A 13,516-nucleotide genomic window follows, 5' to 3' on the forward strand; every position below is an offset into this window, starting at 1 on the left:
ACGGCCTCACCGAGTAGAGGACGAAAACTAGCAATGGGACAACACCAACAGAATGGAAATACAACTTCCCTTCATCTGGACAAGTCGAGAGTGCTGTACACAGAATGGATCACCCGTCGCTCGTCTCCTCGTTCCACTTCCCGGATGTAGCGCATGTCTGATGAACACCGGACTCCTCGGCAGTAGGTTAGCTTGTGTTGCAATCGCTCTCTCGGCGCAGGTCCCCCCACTGTCGTCACAATACAGCCATCCCCCCACTGTCGTCCGTCTGGCTTCCGCATCACAGCTCCCCGCCGGTCTCCTCCTTCGTTCATCCTACTGCTCCTTTTATGAAGGGAAGCAACCTATCCCGGTCCAGTGTTCACTCACTCAAGCTTGCAATCAATCAGTCATTAGAGCCATTGCAATTAGTCCTTATCACAGGCGCGTATCCATTCTCAGTTACAAGAAAGTCTCTCACAACGAATCCACAAGTACAGATAGACCCCCTGCAACCCCACAACACATAAAACCCACTCATAAGAGTCACATTACAATAATAATAACCACAACTTATAGTCACATAATTAACTATGAGCCAGGACACTTGACATCTAACCTCTCATACAACTCACCATACGCCTTTTCTTTTGCCTTTGCCACCTCTCTCTTCACTTTATGCTGCATCTCCTTGTACTCCTGTCTACTTTCTTCATCTCTGACTATCCCACTTCTTCTTTGCCAACCTCTTCCTCTGTATACTTTGCTGTACTTCCTCATTCCACCACCAAGTCTCATTGTCTCCCTTCTTCTGTCCAGATGACACACTAAGAACCTTCTTAGCTGTCTCCATCACTATTTCCGCAGTGGTTGCCCAGCCATCCGGCAACTCTTCACTACCATCCAGTGCCTGTCTTAACTTCTCCCTGAACTCCACACAACAGTCTTCCACCTTCAACTTCCACCATTTTATCCTTGGCTCTACCTTCACTCTCTTCCTCTTCTTGGTCTCCAAAGTCATCCTACAGACCACCATCTGATGCTGCCTAGCTATGTTCTCCCCTGTCACCACCTTGCAGTCTCAAATCCCTTTCAGATTGCGCCTCCTACAAAAGCTATAGTCCACCTGTGTGCACTTCCCCCCACTCTAATACATCACCCTGTGTTTCTCCCTCTTCTTGAAGTATGTATTGAATACAGCCATTTCCATCCTTTTCACAAAATCCACCAACATCTGTCCTTCCACATTCCTCTCCTTGACACCACACCTACCCATCACCTCTGTTCCCTTCACCAACATGCCCATTGAGGTCCGCTCCAATCACCACTCTCTCCTCCTTGGGTACCCTCTCCACCATGTCATCCAACTCACTCCAGTCCGCTCCAATAACCACTCTCCTCCTTGGGTACACTCTCCACCACTTCACCCAGTTAACTCTAGAATTCTTCTTTTTCTTCCATCTCACACCCAACTTGTGGGGCATATGCGCTGATAAAATTCATCATCACACCTTCGATTTCCAGCTTCATACTCATCACTCTGTCTGACACTCTCTTCACATCCAACACACTCTTGGCATACTCTTCCTTCAGAATTACCCCTACCCAATTTCTCCTCCTAGTCGCACCATGGGGAAAGAGTGAACCCTCCTCCAATGCTCCTAGCCTTACTCCCCTTCCACCTGGTCTCTTGCATACACAGTATACTTACCTTTCTTGTCTCCATCATATCAGCCAGCTGTCTCCCTTTACCAGTCATATTGCCAACATTCAATGCTCCGACTCTCATCTCCACACTCTTACCCTTCCTCCTCTCCCGCTGCCTCTGCACATGCCTTACCCCTCTCCTTTTCCTTTGCCCAACAGTAGCATAGTTTCCACTGACACCCTGGGGGACTGTCCCTCTAATATAGTCATTGCTAATCCTGTCCTTCTTCGTCACTCCCAACAAAAATCTTATCATCTTCAACTCTGCCACCTCCAGCGCCTCCTCATGTCTTTTTGTCAGTGTCACCATCTCCAAACTATACAACATTGCTGGTCTCACTACCATGTTTTAAACCTTCCCTTCTTCATTCATCAGCCCCTCAAAGTACTCCTTCCACCTGTAGCACTGTAGATGTTGACAGTTGACTATGGCCAGTTCTAGGTTCGTAGGAGCAGTTTATAACTAGCATCAAATGATTGCAGACCACAGACGAGGGAATAAAGTTTGAACTACCGGCTTGTTTTTATACAAAGAATTGTAAACATAGACAGAGAAACATACACAATAACACAGTGAGAATGGATAATTTCCTTGAAACCTCTTGTTTTGATTTAACCCTTATTAAATCACTATTTTGAGTTTCAGATATTTTAGATAGATATTTTAGTTCTAATTTAGGATCCTTTTAATTCTAATTTGAAGTTATCTCTTGTTTGAGTTGACAAATTAGGTTAATTTGTTTAATGTTCTATTTTGTTCCATTAGGCCTTTAAGTTTCAGTTCTAATTTCCATTAACCTAAGTTACTTAACCAGTAAATCAGAATGCCAAAAGTAACACACTATTGCATTACCCCATGAACAGTATGAGTAATAAACCCAGCCGATACTGCAATTAACAATACAATATCAGATTAAAAATCAAAATCAACAATCAATGTAGGCTATAATCAGTCCTTTTTGGAAAGTCCGTTGTTACTCCAATGAGTCCAACTGCGTTTTGCAGTAACAAACTAGAAATTTCAGTCCTACCACAATCCAGGTGCTCGAATCTGTAGGCTACTGTCCTGAGAATGAGCTGTCTGACGCCGCAGACAGACCACATGGATCCAGCAGGGCTCCTATAGGTGGCTCGCCATTTTGTTTCCAGCTTGGGGTAGTAAACACCAAGAGCGATCTTCCCAATTCCAATTTAAAAACCTGGCCTGCATTATAACAGGCACATCACACATGCGAAGACATTAGTTTACATATCTCTCAATAAAATAATCAAAAGAAAACAACAGAAGTACCGACTGACATAGTCAATCTACCGACCGCTAAAACGTGACGCAGTTTAATTTCTGTGCCGATACACCATGCCGCTGCGGCTCAGCTGGAAGCAGCCAGCCCATCAACTCGGTTTGCACAAGAGAAATACATTCTGAATTCGAGTCACAAAAGAAAAACGTAGCTCCTCAACAATCTTTACACAAATTATGATCTACAACATAACTGAGCTACTTATAGCTTTAACTAGCCTATGCGCACAGACATTGAAAACGGAAAAGTTTGGCTAGTTAGCAATTGACTCACCAAGTCCTGGATAATACTCGGACACAATACAAAACCCAGAGCTCGGAGAGTGACTAGACCAACAAAATACTCAATTTGGATAAAGAAAGAACCAATTGTAGCTCACTGCTATTTCAAAGCAGAATCTTTTATCTCTCGTTCCAGTGGCTTCTCTCAGGCGTTTCCCTGGCGTTCTGAAACCTAAATGGTTCTGGGACGTCCTCCCTCTCGAGCAAGGCAGCTGATTGGCTAATCAGCACTGCACGCGCCGCGTTTTAGGAACTAGCAATCTGAACCAACAATATGAATATGAATTTATTGGTACCATGAATTACTTATCTACTGTTTACTATTTATTTGCAAAATTAATAATTATGACTATTTATTTATTTATTTATTTATTTATTTTGATTCAACTGTAATTATATATGTAGGTTATTTTAACCTGGGTTATCTTGACCTGGGTTACACACCTTCTTGACATGCCCTCCTCACTAGTCAGCACATTGCCATCTCTATCCTTCATCACCCTAACCTGCTGCACATCCTTCACAGCTCGGTCCCTCTGTCTAGCCAATCGGTACAATTCCTTTTCTCCTTCCTTACTGTCCAACCTCTCATAGAATTCACCATGCACCCTTTCCTTTGCCATCGCCACCTCTCTGTTTGCCTTGTACCCCTATCTACTTTCGTCATCTCTCTGACTATCCCACTTCTTCTTTGCCAGCCTCTGTATACTTTGACCACCAAGTCTCCTTGTCCTCCTTCCTTCATCACCACATCTTTGATTTCCTGCTTCATACTCATCACTTTGTCTGACACACTCTTCACCTCCAATGCACTTTTGACACACTCTTCCTGTGTAGAAAGATGGATGTAGGGAAAGATATATGAATGGATATAGGAGCTGTATATAAAGATACACTTTCTCTACAAATAGAAGTAAGAGTAAGATACACTTTCTAAAAGAGACAGTAGGTGGGGGGCTGGGGAGGAAGGGTGGAGACAGTAGGTAGTGGGCTGGGAAGGAAGGGTGGAGACAGTAGGTAGTGGGCTGGGAAGGAAGGGTGGAGACAGTAGGTAGTGGGCTGGCAAGGAAGGGTGGAGACAGTAGGTAGTGGGCTGGCAAGGAAGGGTGGAGACAGTAGGTAGGGGCTGGGATGGATGGAAGGGTGGAGACAGTAGGTAGGGGCTGGGATGGATGGAAGGGTGGAGACAGTAGGTAGGGGCTGGGATGGATGGAAGGGTGGAGAAAGTAGGTAGGGGCTGGGATGGATGGAAGGGTGGAGACAGTAGGTAGGGGCTGGGATGGATGGAAGGGTGGAGACAGGTAGGGGCTGGGATGGAAGGGTGGAGACAGGTAGGAAGGGGCTGTTTTGTTTCAGCATTCAATTTTTATTGCTGAAAAACTGGTTTGTTTTATATTATGATTGGAACTGGAACATTAAATGTTGTGATGACTGTTAGTAAATTCATGAAGTCTGTTGAGTGGCACTTTCAACTAATACAAAAGACTGATTAAAATGCATTTCAATTTTTAAATTGAACATGTAGCCAGTGATTTATTGAGCATGTAGTGTGTGTGTGTGTGTGTGTGTGTGTGTGTGTGTGTGTGTGTGCATGTGCTCGTAGGGTTAATTTCCTGATTTGAGACGCAGTATTGAGGCCGACTATCACTCCCGCACTTTTGCCCACATCTCTAATACAGAGATCCCCCACTTACCAAATCTCACTTTAACCCCTGCATATACCCAATATAGAATCCACAAATGTTCATTCATATTTTCTTGACAAAAGGGGGAAATCCTGTTTCACAAATATAAAGGTTTGCAGTGTAAGTTCAAATATATCAGTTTTATTATGACCTAATATTTAGATTGTATGTTATCATGTTCATCATGATGTAATACAAGATGGCGGTGCACATAGCCACAGCGGCTTTGCCTATCCCGAGTCGATGCCAATTAGTAATGCATCAATCAGGAAAGGCAAACACATTTTTGTTGTACTTTGCCCAGTGACAATAAAATATATTCTAATCTGATCTAATCTAATCTATTTTTTATACTATTCATATTTACATGTTTATTAATGACCGCAAACCAGTCCACTATTTGTGCTGCTCATACTGTCCTGTCCGATGTGCCGCTGCCTTCTTATAGGCTAAAATATCAAACTTCTTTGAATAAACAGAAGAAAGAAATCATACATTCACACAATTTAGACATCTGCATGATCTTTGGTTGTGATAAATTCATTCAATCAATCAATCGGTCACGGGTGAATGCAGGCTCCTATTACTCCTGACGATAGGTACTTATGTGCCATGATGTCTCAGCAGGAGGGTTTACAGCCTGAGAGTTAAACGAGTGTTGGCTTCAACACGTGTTGGCAGAGAACAGCGGGTCAAGGAAGATGGCAAAGGTAGGTCCCGTGCAGGGAACCAGTATTGCATGGCCCCTCCAAACTCCAGCACCACTGTGAGTGATGCCACCACCTGGTTGATGAGCCACACTGCATCGCTCTCTCGCTCTCGCTCTCGCTCTCGCTCTCGCTCTCCTCTCTCTCTCTCTCTCTCTCTCTCTCTCTCTCTCTCTCTCTCTCTCTCTCTCTCTCTCTCTCTCTCTCTCTCTCTCTCTCTCTCGCTTTCACACACACACACACACACACACACACACACACACACACACACACACACACACACACACACACACACACACACACACACACACACACACACACACACACACACACACACACAATGTCCGTCACTGAAGATTTGGAGATAGAAGGGCACACAGATATATAGGAACACACACATGTGTGGATACATGTGGACACATGATTGCAGTCGCACACAGTTCATAGTTTGAAAATGAATCCGAGTTCTTTTTTCTACTATACATATACACTCACTGGCCACTTTATTAGGTACACCTTGCTAGTACCGGGTTGGACCCCCTTTTGCCTTCAGAACTGCCTTAATCCTTCGTGGCATAGATTCAACAAGGTACTGGAAACATTCCTCAGAGAGTTTGGTCCATATTGACATGATAGCATCACGCAGTTGCTGCAGATTTGTCGGCTGCACATCCATGATGCGAATCTCCCGGTCCACCACATCCCAAAGGTGCTCTATTGGATTGAGATCTGGTGACTGTGGAGGCCATTTGAGTACAGTGAACTCATTGTCATGTTCAAGAAACCAGTCTGAGATGATTCGAGCTTTATGACATGGCGCGTTGTCCTGCTGGAAGTAGCCATCAGAAGATGGGAACACTGTGGTCATAAAGGGATGGACATGGTCAGCAACAATACTCAGGTAGGCTGTGGCGTTGACACGATGCTCAATTGGTACTAAGGGGCCCAAAGTGTGCCAAGAAAATATCCCCCACACCATTACACCACCACCACCAACCTGAACCGTTGATACAAGGCAGGATGGATCCATGCTTTCATGTTGTTGACGCCAAATTCTGACCCTACCATCCGAATGTCGCAGCAGAAATCGAGACTCATCAGACCAGGCAACGTTTTTCCAATCTTCTGTTGTCCAATTTTGGTGAGCCTGTGCTAATTGTAGCCTCAGTTTCCTGTTCTTAGCTGACAGGAGTGGCACCCGGTGTGGTCTTCTGCTGCGGTAGCCCATCTGCCTCAAGGTTCGACGTGTTGTGCGTTCAGAGATGCTCTTCTGCATACCTCGGTTGTAATGAGTGGTTATTTGAGTTACTGTTGCCTTTCTATCAGCTCGAACCAGTCTGGCCATTCTCCTCTGACCTCTGGCATCAACAAGGCATTTTCGCACACAGAACAATTCTAATGTAACTGTGAAAGAAATCGTAGGAGAGAGTCTGATGGGGTGCCACACTGAGAAGGGAATTAAACTAAAAAACAAAAAAACAAAAAAACCCCACAAAGAACACCAACACAATAAGTACACAGTCCATTTCCACCCCTGTCAGAGGCAGGGGTGGAAATGGAGAAGACATTAGGAAGAGCACAGATGGTAAAGTTGAACACTGATATGGCTTCAGATCTTATTTTCTATAAAAACATTTAACATATTTACAAAATCCATCAGCCATCACATAAATTACGACAGTTTTTTGCCAGTTGATGGCCCTAACAAAACAAAGAAATCCTGTAAAGGCCAAATTCAACAATGGAGAAACTATCAGGCATGGACACTTCACCGTTGTCAGAGTTGGTCTTTAAGGCACTTGGCAATACTGTGTAAAAATGCTGTTTACTGTAGGGATGAAATGAACTCCATCACACAAAAATAGCCCAGGAGTGGTGGCAGGTAATGAATGCAGTGTGGAGGGCAGCGATGGCATTGCAGGTGGTGCAGAGCTGAGCTGGATGCTGGTGACCTCCCCAGTTCATTCAAATGTAGGGGATAATAAGCAGGACATCTGCTGCTGCTCTGGTCAGAGAAGGTTCTTCACTTCAGAACAACCCAGATGTCATCCACACCAAGGTTGGTCATGGTCCCCACAGCTCTCCAAGCCCCACGTTGGAGGGATGATCCAGACTTTGGCTGTGGATGGAAAATACATTGCAATACGCGACTGATGTAACCTGTTGGAGGATAATGACAAAAAGTAAAAGTTGGAAAACCCTGACTACCTAGCTAACATAAATTAGTATGACTGCAATAACACTGGATATAATTATTTTGTGCCAAATAGTCTGCTATAGTGCCTTATGATCATAGAAAAAAAATAGTACTCACTTGTGCGGTGTTGTGTGTGTGCCACGTGGTCCCAGTTGTCTGAAGAATAGATTTTTCGGGAGAGGACAGAATCATCATTTAACCATTCCAGTAAATCTCTGTTGCTCGTGATGACAGCCACCAACACTGAAATGGCAGTGGCAGTAATAGTACATATCAATCATCACGATTGTAATATGGTGCAAACGTGCCAGATTTAGACAAAAGGCTCGTGTTAATTTCCATCTGCTGTCCCTGGAACGAACACGTTAAGATAGCACACTAACCAATTAGTAACAGCTTTTTGTTATGGTAAATGAAACCCAGTCTTGTCATTTTTAATGCTTAATGCCCTAAGTTAATATTGTAGCGAATTCGGGGGACCCGTATCGCCCGCACCGCAGGAAACACCGCTCGACCGCGGTGCGGGGGATACGGTTCGCTTCCCGGCCGCGGCAGTTCCTGTGGTTGCGTTGTCCCCCGAATTCGCTACATTGGTGTCAGAAGTGGGATGGGGTGACCGTAAGGCCATCGGAAGCGTATGCGCCCTGAGGCGTGAAGGCGCTGATATGCTTAAGCGCGGGGACGCGCTTCCTGAAGGAGGGGGGGGGGGTAGTGTAACGTGCATGAATAAGTAGACACGCTGGCCGCTGGCTGGCGGGTCTGACCCTTTAGTCTAGCGGTTAGCGATGTCTCCTGCGGTGCGGGCGATACGGGTTCGCTTCCCGGCCGCGGCAGTTCCTGTGGTTGCGTTGTCCCCCGAATTCGCTACATTGGTGTCAGAAGTGGGATTGCAGCCAATACCCACAAATCGAAAATGGCAACGTCAAGAAGAAACTAAAATGTAGAGCTCCGCGAGATTGAGAACTTCATCGAGTGTCTGGAAAAAGAGCTTTCCTGGGGAAAGAGCATCGCCGCTCGGAAGAAGATGTTCAGCGGAGGAAGGGTCGACGGAGCCAGCGCCCCCCGTCCTTCAGGACCTGACACGGCCGGCCGGTTCAGCGATTCGGAGGTGGCAACTGCCGCCGAGAAGTCGCGGCCCACTCTGATTTCAGCGCCGACTACGTCACCGCCGGCCACTACCAACAGCCGCCGCCGGCCGCCGCCGACCGCCGCCATTACGTCACCGGTCACCGTCACCACTTCGCTGACCAACGTCACTACAACCCCAGCACCCCCTGCTAATGTGATGCTGCCATCCCCAAGCATCTTCAAGCTCCCACGGTATGCGGGCATCACGGCCCTGGAGCCATACCTAGCTCAAGTGAAACTGGTAGCAAGTCACAACCAGTGGAGCACCCAAGACACTGCTGCTCATGTTACCCTGGCGCTCGAAGGGAATGCGCTGCAGGTATTGCTCGACCTTATGCCGTCAGAACAGCAGGATTACGAGACACTGGCCGCTGCTTTAGAACGACGCTTTGGTCACCGGGTCTCTACTGATAGCATGCGAGACCGACTGGCCCGCCGGCGCCGCCAAGAGGGCGAGACCCTGGGAACCTATGCAGCAGATGTGCACTTCTTTGCACATCGTGGCTACCCCACCTTTAATCCAGCAGCTCGTGACGAGTTAGCCCTGAGTGCCTTCATCCAGGGGCTCACCCCAGAGAGGTTGAAGGAGCACCTCCGCATCACGGCACCTACAGCCTTCAAGACTGCATTGGAAGAGGCAGAGAGGGTGGAGGCTGTGATGGCCCCACACAACCAACCAAGACCCCGAGTGCGTCAGGCTGAGGTCCAGGCAGATGAAGGAGACGTCGAAAGAGGGGTCGTCTGCCAGGCTTGTCCGTCACCACGACAAAAGCAACCAGGCTGACGCCAACCGACCATATCCCCCATTAACAACTCTTCCCAGATCGGCAGAGTGGGCCACGCACACGGTTTCTATCTATGTTGCTCCATTGGTGGACACTGCTGCTGGGCCCTTGTGGACACAGGGTCCATCATCTCCATTGTGCGTCCAGGGGTGCTGCCAGAGACAGAGTGGAGGCCCATCACCCATAAAATCAGAACTGTGACTGGGGAACTAACCAGCATGCTGGGGAAGAGAGCACTGCAGGTGCGGGCAGGGAAAGTTGCAGCCACCCACGAGTTTTGGTTGGCTGAAATACAAGACCCTTGCATCATCGGGCTGCACTTGCTGACTCGCTGGGGGGCTCTGGTCGATGTGTCGAGTAATGCCATTCACCTCGGCACAGAGACCCTGGCCCTCCGGCGCCGTCCAGAGAGGAAGGTGGGACGTATCCACATCCAGCCAACTCCACCTGTCACCATGCCGCCGCCGCCGCCCCCACCTCCACTGCCAACCGAGGGGATGACGACACTGCCCGGCCCACCAACAATGATGACGACCCTCATTGAGGCTACCATTCCTTAGACACCCTCGCCGGACACTGTTGCCGCCATCCAGGATCTGTATCAGCGGAGCAGTGAAGGGCTGGACCCTCAGCAGAGTCAACAGCTGAAAGACCTGCTCCAACAGTTCGCTGAGATTTTCGCTGCACGTGAAGAGGAGTGCACCCAGACCAACCTGGTGCAGCACACAATCGACACTGGTACAACCCCGCCCATTAGACTGCAACCCTACCGGTTAGCGCTTGCCAAGCGTGAAGCTGCAGAGCGGATGATTCTAGAGATGGCTGCGGCCGGGTTGATAGAGCCATCCAACAGCCCTTGGGCCGCCCCTGCCATCCTGGTCAAAAAGAAAGATGACACCTGGAGGTTCTGTGTGGACTTTCGTCGGCTGAACAATGCAACTCGCAAGGACTCCTACCCCTTGCCCCGCATTGACGACGCTCTGGACCACATCGCAGGGTCACAGTGGTCCAGCTCACTTGACCTACGGAGCGGTTACTGGCAGGTGGAGCTGGCACCAGAAGCCAGACCCAAGGCGGCCTTCACCATCGGTCAGGGACTCTGGCAGTTTCGTGTGATGCCCTTTGGTCTCTGCAATGCCCCCGCCACGTTCGAGAGACTAATGGAGAGGGTGCTGGCTCACATTCCCCGCAACCGGTGCGTGGTTTACCTCAATGACCTTCTGGTTTATGCCGCTGACTTCGAGCTGGCCCTAAAGAACCTCTGTCAGGTCTTCCAAGCCATTCGGGGGGCGGGCCTGCGCCTGCACCCAAAGAAATGCAACCTCCTTCGACGTGAGACCAAGTTTTTGGGCCATGTGGTGGGGACAGAGGGCGTGGCCCCTGATCCTACTAAGGTGGAGGCGGTCGAGAAATGGCCAGTTCCGCGAAACGTCAGCGAGGTGCGCAGCTTCACGGGGCTCGTCTCCTACTACCGACGTTTTGTCCGCAACTTTGCCTCCATTGCCAGTCCCTTACACCGTCTCACCGAGAAGGGACGGAAGTGCCACTGGGACAACAACTGTGCAGCTGCCTTTGCCCGGCTCCGCACCGCCTTGATCACTGCACCCATCCTGGCCCTTCTTAAGTGCCGCTTCATCGTGGACACAGACGCCAGCAATGTGGGGCTGGGGGCCGTCTTGTCTCAGGAGGTTGCTGGGGGAGAGAGAGTGGTGGCTTATTACAGTCGTGTCTTGAGCTGCCCTGAACGTAATTACTGCTTTACACGACGCGAGCTCCTGGCGGTGGTCGTGGCGTTCAATCATTTTCACCCCTATCTCTATGGCCAGACCTTTCTCCTGCGGACGGATCATGCGGCCCTGATCTGGCTGCTCAGCTTTAAGGAGCCCGAAGGCCAGGTGGCTAGGTGGATTGAGGAGCTGCAGAGCTACGACTTCGAGACCCAGCACCGAGCTGGGCACCTGCACAGCAATGCAGATGCCCTCTCCCGTCGTCCCTGCAAGGGTTGAAGACATTGTGAGCGCCAAGAGGAGTGAGACAGAGCAATCTGTTGCAAGTGTAGGTGCATATAAATAACAGACCGAGTCGGGCTGTGTCGCTTAGTAACATGTATTCACTGGCTGTGCCCATAACACAACTGAGGCATGTTACACAGGGCAAGTATACATCAATCAGTGCCCCCAGGGGGAGCTGTTGGCTGCATAACATTACCCTACAACACAATCCTCCAAGTGTCCACCACGCGGCAGGTTGAGCCAGAGGAGGCATGGCTGATGGCAATGGACAAGCAGGAGTGGCAAACAGCGCAGGATAGTGATCCCACCTTGGCCAGGGTGGGACAGTGGGTCGACGCCAAGGCACGCCCCCACTGGCAAGCTGTCTCTGCAATGTCGGTGGAGACCAAGGCCTACTTTTCCCAGTGGGCCACCTTGGCCCGGCGTGATGGACTGTTGTACCGGGTTTGGCAAGCGTTGGGCCGGGGAAGAAGTGTGTCGCAGTTACTGGTGCCCAAGGACTGGCGCCAACGAGTGCTACGGGCGGCCCACGGCTCGGTGGGGGCAGGTCACTATGGGGTGGCAAAGACACTGAACAAACTGCGCCAACGGTTCTACTGGACCAGATGCAGGCATGACACTGAACTTTTTGTGCACTGTTGTGATGCCTGCACCGCCAAGAAAGGACCAACCAGACGCTCCCATGCCCCTCTACAACAATATCAGGTGGGGCCCCCCATGGAAACGGGTCGGTGGGGACTTTCTTGGCCCATTTCCCACCACAGACAACGGAAACCGCTACGTCCTTGTGGCCATGGACTACTTTACGAAATGGCCTGAGGTGTATGCGGTCCCAGACCAGAGCGCTGCCACTACAGCCGAGTGGCTGGTGTGTGAGATGTTCTGTCGGTTCGGTGCGCCTGAAGAAATACACAGTGATCAGGGGCGGAACTTCGAGGCACAGGTATTCGCTGAGGTGTGTCAACGTGAAGAAGACAAGGACAACGCCTCTCCACCCCCAGAACGACGGACTGGTGGAGAGGTTCAATCGAACGCTCACAACACAACTCGCTACGGCACCAGCGAGACTGGGACTGTCATCTACCCCTGGTCCTGTGGGCGTACTGGTCGGCAGTACAAGAAAGTACTGGGTGTACACCGGCCGCGCTCATGTTCGGGAGAGAACTGCGGATCCCTGTGGACTTAGCCTTTGGCACGCCCCCGGGTACTGACCTTCCCAACATACCCGGTTTCGAGTACCTGCGGGACCTCCAACAACGTCTGGCCGAGGCACATGAGTTTGCTCGACTGCATCAGGAACAGGCAGGTGCGAAACAAAAGCGGGCGTATGACACTCGTTGTCAGGGCCGCTCCTTCACCCCAGGAGAAAAGGTGTGGGTCTTCAACCCAACCCGGAAGAGAGGAGTCTCCCTCAAGCTCGCCAGCCAGTGGGTGGGGCCCTGTGAGGTGTTGGAGCAGCTTTCGGACGTTGTGTACCGGGTGAAACTGTGTGTCCGGGGGCGGGTGGTAGTTCTGCACCGGGACCGTTTGGCACCTTACCGCCCCTTGGCTGAAGAACCTTTAGATCAGTTTAGCCCACCCGGGACGGTCCCTCCTACACCCACAGGCCCTACCAACCGGACAGACAGTGGGGAACAGGAACCCGTGCCCCCGCGGTGGCGGAGACGGCTTCCCCTTCGCTATAGGGACTTTGTTGTCAGCTGAGGACAGGCGACACGCTGGAGGGGGTAATGC

The sequence above is a fragment of the Lampris incognitus genome, chromosome 8 (genome assembly GCF_029633865.1).
Source record: "Lampris incognitus isolate fLamInc1 chromosome 8, fLamInc1.hap2, whole genome shotgun sequence".
NCBI lineage: Eukaryota > Metazoa > Chordata > Actinopteri > Lampriformes > Lampridae > Lampris > Lampris incognitus.